Here is a 9,118-nt window from a genome sequence, read left to right as displayed (position 1 = left end):
AAAATACCCAGTTGCAAGTCGAGGGTCCACTTGCAAGTGGTATGAAAACAGAAGACCCGGTTGCAAGTCGAGGGTCCACTTGCAAGTGGCATGAAACAAGGAACCCGGTTGCAAAATCGAGGGTCCACTTGCAAGTGGCATCAAAAATAAAAGACCCAGTTGCAATGGACTTGCAAGTGGCATCAAACAAGAAGACCCAGTTACAAGTTGAGGGTCGACTTGCAAGTGGCATGAAACAAAAAAGACCCAGTTGCAAGTCGAGTGTCCACTTGCAAGTGGCACGAAAAACAGAAGACCCAATTGCAAGTCGAGGCTCAACTTGCAAGCGGGCATAAAAAAGTTGCAGTTGCAAAGTCGAGGGTCCACTTGCAAATGGCATCAAACAAAAAGACCTAATTGCAAGTCGAGGGTCCATTTGCAAGTGGCATGAAAACAGAAGACCTAGTTGCAAGTCGAGGGTCCACTTGCAAGTGGTATGTAAGCAGAAGTCCTCGCTGTAGGTCGAGGGGTGACTTGCAAGTGGCATCAAAGAAAAGACCCAGTTGCACGTCGAGGGTCCACTTGCAAGTGGAATGAAACAAGGAACCTGTTACAAGTCGAGGGTCGACTTGCAAACTGGCATAAAAAATAAAAGACTTAGTTACAAGTCGAGGGTCTACTTGCAACTGGCATCAAACAAGAAGACCCAGTTGCAAGTCGAGGGTCGACTTGCAAGTGGCATCAAACAAAAGACCCCAGTTGCAAGTCGAGGCTCGACTTGCAAGTGGCATCAAACAAAGAGATCTAGTTGCAAGTCGAGACTCGACTTGCATGTGGCACAGAAACAGAAGACCCAGATGCAAGTCGAGGGTCAACTTGCATGTGACATCAAACAAAAGGACCTAGTTGCAAGTCGAGGGTCCACTTGCAAGTGGCCTGAAAAACAAAGGAACCCAGTTGCAAGTTGAGGGTTGACTTGCAAGTGGCATCAAACAAAAAGACCCAGTTGCAAAGTCGAGGGTCGACTTGCAAGTGGCATCAAACAAAAAGACCCAGTTGCAAGTCGAGGGACAACTTGCAAGTGGCATCAAACAAAAAGTTCACTGCAAAGGTTTTGTCAGCATCACGAAAAACATGCCAAAGCTCTCACCATTGTCCACCTCGCAATGAGCAAAACAAACTGGGCACACCATCTTGAATCATAGCAAAAAAAAGATCAACATAGAGCAAGACAGTAACTGATGGTGCTCATACCGATGCTTACACTAATGAAACTGTTGAAACCAGTAACTAGTAACTATGGAAAACTGTCAAAAGTACTTATGGCAAAACTGTCGAAAACTAGAAACTAGAAACTAGAGATTATTAACAAACAAACATGGTCCAAAAAATATAAGCAAAAAAGCTAGGAGTGTATTACACAACTAGTATTCAATTGTGCATACCATCTTTAACATCCAGAAAAAAAGCCATCGTGAAAACTGGTAAAAGAAAATTAAAAAACAAACCAAAAAATGATTGTAACACTAGGGGCAAAAGGACAAAAAACATGGCAGAAACTTTACTATGAAGGTTTCGTCAGCATCGTGAAAATACATGTCGAAGCTCTGACCATTGTCACACTGACAATGCGAAAAGCAAACCGGGCGAAGCATCCTGGTCAAGCAACAAAAGAAGAAAAAAGTGGTGTCATAATACAATTGTTCCAATTAAACATAAAAAATAAAAGTATACTCCTGGGGGGATGCTAACATCCCTTACCATGAAAACACTAAAATTAAAAAGTGAAGTCGACCACCAACTATAAAAGAAATACAACATGCTTGTGTACAGATTACTACACTGATTTTATTAATAAAAAACTATAGTATCAGCAACAAATCTGCTAGAACTATATGAACAACTCCACTCATCCTATTTCAAAACAGTCAGAAAAAATGACTCAAAAACGAAAACAATAGAACCATTTATAAATGAAGCATGAGCGGCAGAAAAATCAAGAACATACATCAAAACAACATGTAAATCTGCTGGTTGAACACTAAAAAAAGACTGGCAAAACTGTCGGCAAAACGAATTGCTTAATTTCAAAACTGAAGTTGATCCTCTCAGATAATCAAAATTGTAGACCCCTAGTATGGAAGAAATGTTACAGCAAGCAAGCAGCTCACACACAAAAGACAGATGCAAAAATACTGGCTAGTCTCATGGCATGAACTACAAGCATGTTTTTGTACAAAAAAATCACGACACTGAAAAGCCTTCTAGAACTACATCAAACAACAACACTGAAAACTTGATGAACTACAGACAACACAGTACACTCAACCTACATCAACGCACACATATACTCGCCTACTTCAACACTACACTGAACCTAAGTGACCTCCCTTGCCTCTGCTATGACTTACTGTACTCTGCTTATCCTTTTTCCCCCTGCCTGACTCTGACTACCACCAGGACTACTAACACCTCTACTGTACTTGAGGCCATTAGTAGATACAATACAACTAGTAACTAGAAAAAAATAATCCGGACACGTTTATATTCTAGGCACAGAAAGTTCAGCACTTGCTTGTAATTTTCAGGACATCACTTACTTGTTTTGGCTGTACCAGATCTAGAGACACTTGAATAGAAGGCAGTTTTGTATTCGAGGCACGCAAAGTTGCACAAGACACATCACTCTAGTACATCAGAAAATGCACCATTAAAAATAGGGAAGATTCAAATCTAACAAACTGATACTTTTTGTGGATTATATGAGAAATCACCAATATGTGCCTACTACCGCTGTCAGCCTACCTAGGCATGCATCCACAAAAAGAAACATTGCAAAACAACTTACCACTATCTTCACAACGATTTAGACTCGTATTACTACAAACACATCTAGTAAATATCTGAGAATTTCTCCTCCTATTACAACTCACATGAATACAAATAGAGTGAGATGCTTTGGAATTTGTACACAACAAACAAACATCACGCAGGATGGATCGAACACAACTTAGTTTCAGAGATACAAACTGAATCACACATAATGGATCTCCCCTGTCTGTTAAACACTCTCACACAATCACAAAAACACACAAAAAAAAGTCATCACTGGTCGCATAGCACACAAGAAAAACCCTATACTAATCCCCCACCCATCCCCCATCCCCACTACTAAGAAAAAAAACAATAATCCCCACTGTCTAAATGCGCCAACTGAACTAAAAACGCTCACCCCCACTGAATCTCTCTGTTTGACTTGGGGCAAACACTAGAACATGTATCAACTCCCGGACCTACGACCCACTAAATCTCTAGACACAAAAAACTACCAGCCCACTGAATCCCTACACAAGATTTGTCGATTGGGGCAAACCCTAGATCGATGGATACACAAAAGAAGAACAAAAAAACAGGAACACAAATAGGGAGGGGAAATTACTCACTTCAGTGCGGGCGTCTCTCCTCCCTTCTCACTTCGCTGCGGGGGTCTCTCCTTCCTTCTCACTCGCGACAACGCCGTCGTCTGGAACCCCTTTGGAGAGGAAATGGTGTGGACTGACCAAAGGAATGGGAGCAGCCCCCTGCCCTCACGATAGAACAAACAAAACGAGTGCTGAGAGAAAATGTGAGGCAACAGCCCACAACCGAGACAAAGTAAAATGGCCCACCGGCCAAAAAATCGCGAAAACAAAAAAACAAACAACAGCCCGCCTCCCACTCGCATGGCCGCGGATGCGGTCCGTCGCGCCCGACAACGCCACGCGAGCTAGCGCGCGAGCGACACAATCCAATTGCACGAATATTAAAGACAAACAAGATCCAACGGTTCTTGAGTTAGATGTGAGATAACTATTTCACATCTAGATGTGAAATAGCAAATCTGAAATACTATTTGCCGCATAACATCATCAGCAGAATTTCACACATCATATCGTCAGCAGACAAGTGGTCCTTCACTAAATCACTGAATAAGGTGCTTATCACTCCCATGACTGCAAATGGAATATAAAAGTTTAAGTCTTGGGATTTGGATAACAAAGTTTAAGCCCAATAATGATCATAATTTGGATAACAAACTTTACTAAGTGAGGCTAACAAATGCATGGAGGTTGCCCACACCAGAAACCAATACGGATCACAGAAAGTTCAGTACAAATTTGGAAAGCTAATCAGTCAAATTCCCTCCATATTGAATCACCATTGCTCCAAACTCAGAGCATGCATACATCAGCCAGAGAAACCGAGAGCCAAATAAAAGCAGACATACCAAGCCCACTGCTCCATAGCACGAATAACTGAACCCGATCAGAGAGCCACTTCTTATGAAGGCACCAGCAATCTCGTATTAATGTCAAATGTGCAATGATTGTGACTCTCTGTACAACGGCACATACGGTAGAAATAGCGGCTTGACATCTGCATGATGAGAGATCACTTTGACCTGCTGATTATCCATATTATAGCACATGAATGTGATATCCCCCACAGTGAAGAACAGCAAGTTGCAATCCGGATGAATCGCAATAAAATCAAAATCCGCATCAAGCCATGAATCTGTCCATCCAGATATGTTTGAAGTTTCAATGCTATGCTTTAATATCCACTGTTCGTCTTGATAGTTCTCCAGAACATAAACTAGTAATCGAACGGCAACACCATCTTTATCCCTCTGAAAATTGGCATAATGCAAGCGGCCCTGCGACCGCTGAATAAAACCGTAAGCCAGATCAAAATCATCAAAAGGATCACCAGGGGCCACGAGTATCGACCACTGAACAAAACCATCAAGCTGACCACCAGGGAGGCAGGGACCCTGAGTTTCATCCATATTTCCCCCTTTGCGTCAACCGCGGTTACACAGTCATGCAATTCAAGGTCAAGGGCACGAAAAAACAGAAGGCCACTGAGAAAAACTGTCGCGGAGGAGTGCCAACTAGCAAACCAAGTAGCTCTGCTCCATCTCTTCTCCTTATAAATCCATTCTCCGGTTTCAGACGAATACACTGTCACTCCGGAAATGTCGGAATTCTCGCCGTACTTGTGCTGCTGCACCAACTCAAACACATGGAAATGCGGCGATAGGGCCGGGTCGAAGCCCAAGGATGTGGTGGCCACCTGGCTGCTGTCCTTGCCGGAGTTGGGCAAGACGACCCACTTCTCGGTCGCGGGATTGCACACGACATAATGGAATGCGCCGACCCCATCGGAAACGTGGTGACATCGGCAGAGGAGGAGGCCGTTGCAGGAGTCGAGCAGATCGACGGGCAGGTGGTGGTTGGGCAGGAAGGTGAAGGAGGTGCCAACCGGAGAGCGGACGTCCGTCGAGAGGCTGCTGAACTGGACGGGCAGCTCCACAACCCGTTGCCCGGTGATATTGGTAATGCGGCCGTAGAAGAAGCCGGCCAGGGTTTGGGGGAGCCGTTTGTGGTGGTCGGGGTGGTGGATGAGGCCGAGCCAGTGCTTGGAGACGCACTTGCAGCGGCACAGCGACTTGGTGGGGACGCGTGAGAGGATCTCCACGAGGAGGTCGTCGGTGAGCCTCTCGGCCGGCGTCCGGCTGGGGAAATCGGAGCAAGATCTGCGGAAAGAAACACAAACGGAGGAGAGGTCAGGGGAGCAGCGAAGGAGGGGGAGTTGATGGTGCTGGCTCCTCTGCTTACTGGGCGCGAGTCGACGCGCGGCCTTCCTCACGCGGGCGAGGGCGGCGCCGTCGGTGGCGAACGAGGAGGCAGGGGATTTTTTATTTTTTATTTTTCGGAGGAGAGAGAGGAGGCAGGGGCGTGAAAAGAACAATTAGAGTTTCAATCACATCCTTTAAAAAAAAAAGAGTTTCAATCACATACACAATACTGTACGAGGGCCACAATAATGTACTACTAATTGGAATGGCAGCTGCTTACAATCAACCAGATGATAGGATCGTTTCCTCTTTGGCTAGCGACAACAACCCTAGCTTTAGGTTTAGGTCCTCCGTGGTGAGGGAGGTCGCCAGATCCCATGCGTGCAGATAATTTTAGCTTTAGGTTTTAGAGCCCGGGTGGCTTCGGTTTTTGGATCGTCTAACGTCTTGGCTTCAACGGCGGCGACGACGATGCTGAATACAGAAGCTACGGATTGTTGTCCGGCGAGGCGATCGTCTCTATGGTTGGTGATGGATTTGGGAACCAGTCTGTTCAAGCGGGGATATCGTGGCAGCGATGACATCTTTCTAGTGGACTTGTGTCCTTGTGCTCCACCATTGCGACGGTGTCTGCTCCAGTGTCGCGGAGCTTGGGAGGTAGTCCAGGAGCAGATGCAGATTGTGGTCTGCATCGACGACATCTGAAAGAAGGAACATGCACTACAAAAAATATGTCAACTTGTGACCACCATATTGGTCACTGAAAGGTCACTGTTTTCAATTTGTGACCTTTTTGTGACCAAAAACATAAGGTCAAAAGCTGAGGGTTGTTAACTGACTATAGCGACCTTCTCTGTGAGAAGGTCGTAGACGTTTACGACCAAAACAGAAGGTCGTTGAACCCATGACCTTTTGTTTTGGTCACTGGTTGTCTGCCCAGGCCACGTCGGATCCAACGTGGCAATCTAACGTGGCAAAATTGCGACCAAATTGAAAAGGTTACTGACAAGATTCTGCCCGGTCCAATTGGTGTTTTAGATGGGCCGAGCCCAACAATTCAGCCTTTTTTATATTTTTTCCATTAATTTTTGGTCGGGATCATGGGCCAAGCCGAATATGGCAGCCTTTTTTATTGTTGGGCCGCGGCCATTTTGGCTGAACAATTTCATTTCTTTTTTTATTAAATGGGTCCACTAGTCAGATGGGTCCCAATTGTTAGGTTCTGGTAACAGGTTTCCATTTGTTAGGTAAGTGGGTCCCATCTATCAGACTCATATTCTTCATATTTCAAGCAGTATTTAGATTGGCAGAGACAAAAAACACACATAATACTTAAACAAGTGCAACCAGATCACATAATAAAGCTCTATGCGTGCCATTACAAAGGGCCATGTATAATACAATACTTTACAAGCTCTACAAGTGTAATATAGTACTACTTCACAAGCTCCTGGACTCGCTGGACTCTCTCATATTTCTATGCAACTTCAACAGGACAAAAACTTCGGTAGTCAGGGCTGGAACCATAGTCAGATGAACAACACGCCGGACTCGCTCGACGGCGATAGTCAGGGCTGAGACCAAACAAAACAGCAACATGGTTTCATCTGTCATCCTGTTACATGAATCAGAGAAGAATGAGAAAAACTGGGGCAAATATATTATGAACAGACCATTCAAGAAAAGGACATGTATTTAGAATGATAACACAAATTTTTCAGCTAGTACCAAGCATTTTGTTGTCGAGCTAGTTAAAATGAGATAGTAGTTCATATAAGAAACAGAGACACAATATAAATATGCATGGCACATATGCAGGTTGTGCAAAAAACTGCACTACAACACATTGCGCCTAAAACAAAATACCATTCTACTATCACGACCATACATTCAACTGGCAAGACCTAACAATACTCGTCAGCACACGCAAACTAACATCACAAAGGCAGGAGTGAATAAAGGGAACCAAGGAATATACCTGTGGATGATAGTGTCGACGATGATCTGGATTGAGTTAGCATTGATGAGGAAGTGGATGGTGTCCATGGTGTGCTTTAGATGCACACAACCATGAGCTTCTTGCCGCTGTTGCATCCATTCGCTCAATGATGGGTACCAATGCATCCAAGTAGAACAAAACCACCAACATTAACCCATATATCAAGTGACACTGAAAACAAGTTGAGAAAAGCACTGTAAATATCTATTTCATGTCATGCAGAATTCAAACCGAATAAACCTATGCATACGAAGGTGAAATATTACAAAGAAAGCACTCATCAGGTAGCATGCATACAAAATCTCTGTGTTGGCAGTAGTAAATACTCTCTGTGTTAGCAGTAGTAAAACTCATGCAGTACCAAGTTAACAACTTTGAGTCAGAAAAGCTAGAAGTGTCTCTTAAGAGAGACCAGAACTTAGAATTAAGGCACATATCATATTCTGAACAGCATCAGCACCATGGTAGTAACAATTAACAGTAGTTGGACATCAATGGGGCACAACTTAGTTAACTGCAGACGGATGGACAGACAATTACCTTCTTGAGGCAGGGGCGAGCGTCCTTGAAGTCGAGGAAGATGAGCGTGAGGGCGGCGCTAATGGCACTCCAGGACATGTTGAGGCCGAGCACCTGCGCCACAAGCATGCCCAAGGTAGCAGTGCATACAAAATCGCTATTTTAGTAGTAGCAAATACTCCCTGTTAGCAGTAGTAAAAACTCATGCAGTACCAAATTCAAAGATTTTTTGTTATAACTAACAGAAGCATGGAACAATAGTTAACAACTCAAGTCAGAAAAGGTAGGAGTGTATCTCTAAGAGACACAACTGACACTGATCAAAGATAATTCATTATGTATGCAAAAACAGGAGACGCTCTGTTCTACATTCAGTACACAGAATAGAGACAGTTAGCCCTATGATTTGTGCAGTCATCTTGAACAAATCAAACCTATGCTACATTTGATTCAAAAGAGTCCAATCTTGCAGGTTGAAGTGACACACCACAGAATCAAGTCAATCCGTGAGGGAAAACTACCATATCTTAAGAAAACAATGAACGATAATTAGGCAATAAAAGAGATCTAGCTGCTAGTGGCATCGCAGGACTGGGAATCTGGCAAGCAAAACGGCAGCACATACCATGTGGTGGCGGTCTCCATTTTGACTTATGGAGCCCAGAAGAAAATCCACTTGAAACCGAAGAACTCTTAGATAGAGTCAATCAAGCGGGGAAGAACGGGTGGATTTAGGCGTCGTCCCGTCGCTGGTTGCTGTACCTCACCTACAGAGAAGAAGGGAAGGGACGAAACGAGATTGGGGTTAGGGGGGAGACGTTGAGAAAAAGGAGAAGTAGAAGAGAAGGGGGAGGAGAGATTCATACCGTAGCACCGCCGTTGTCGAGGTCTTGGAGGCTGCGGTGGGTCGCCATGGCCGTCGCTGGTCGCCGTTGCTCCTACCTGAAGAGGCAAAGACAGAGACGGGGGTGAGACAGAGGGAGTTTGAAGGAGAAGAAGAA

The 9,118-nt window shown here is 44.4% G+C and overlaps 1 pseudogene; it reads right to left on the bottom strand.

Moving 5' to 3' along the window:
- Positions 1 to 4,181: 4,181 nt before the first annotated feature.
- Positions 4,182 to 9,031, bottom strand: LOC119339627 (annotated as a pseudogene).
- Positions 9,032 to 9,118: the final 87 nt, after the last annotated feature.

Source organism: Triticum dicoccoides, chromosome 7B, assembly GCF_002162155.2.
Source record: "Triticum dicoccoides isolate Atlit2015 ecotype Zavitan chromosome 7B, WEW_v2.0, whole genome shotgun sequence".
NCBI lineage: Eukaryota > Viridiplantae > Streptophyta > Magnoliopsida > Poales > Poaceae > Triticum > Triticum dicoccoides.
Note: the sequence above shows the minus strand (reverse complement) of the source record. Positions and strands in the feature narration are given on the sequence as shown.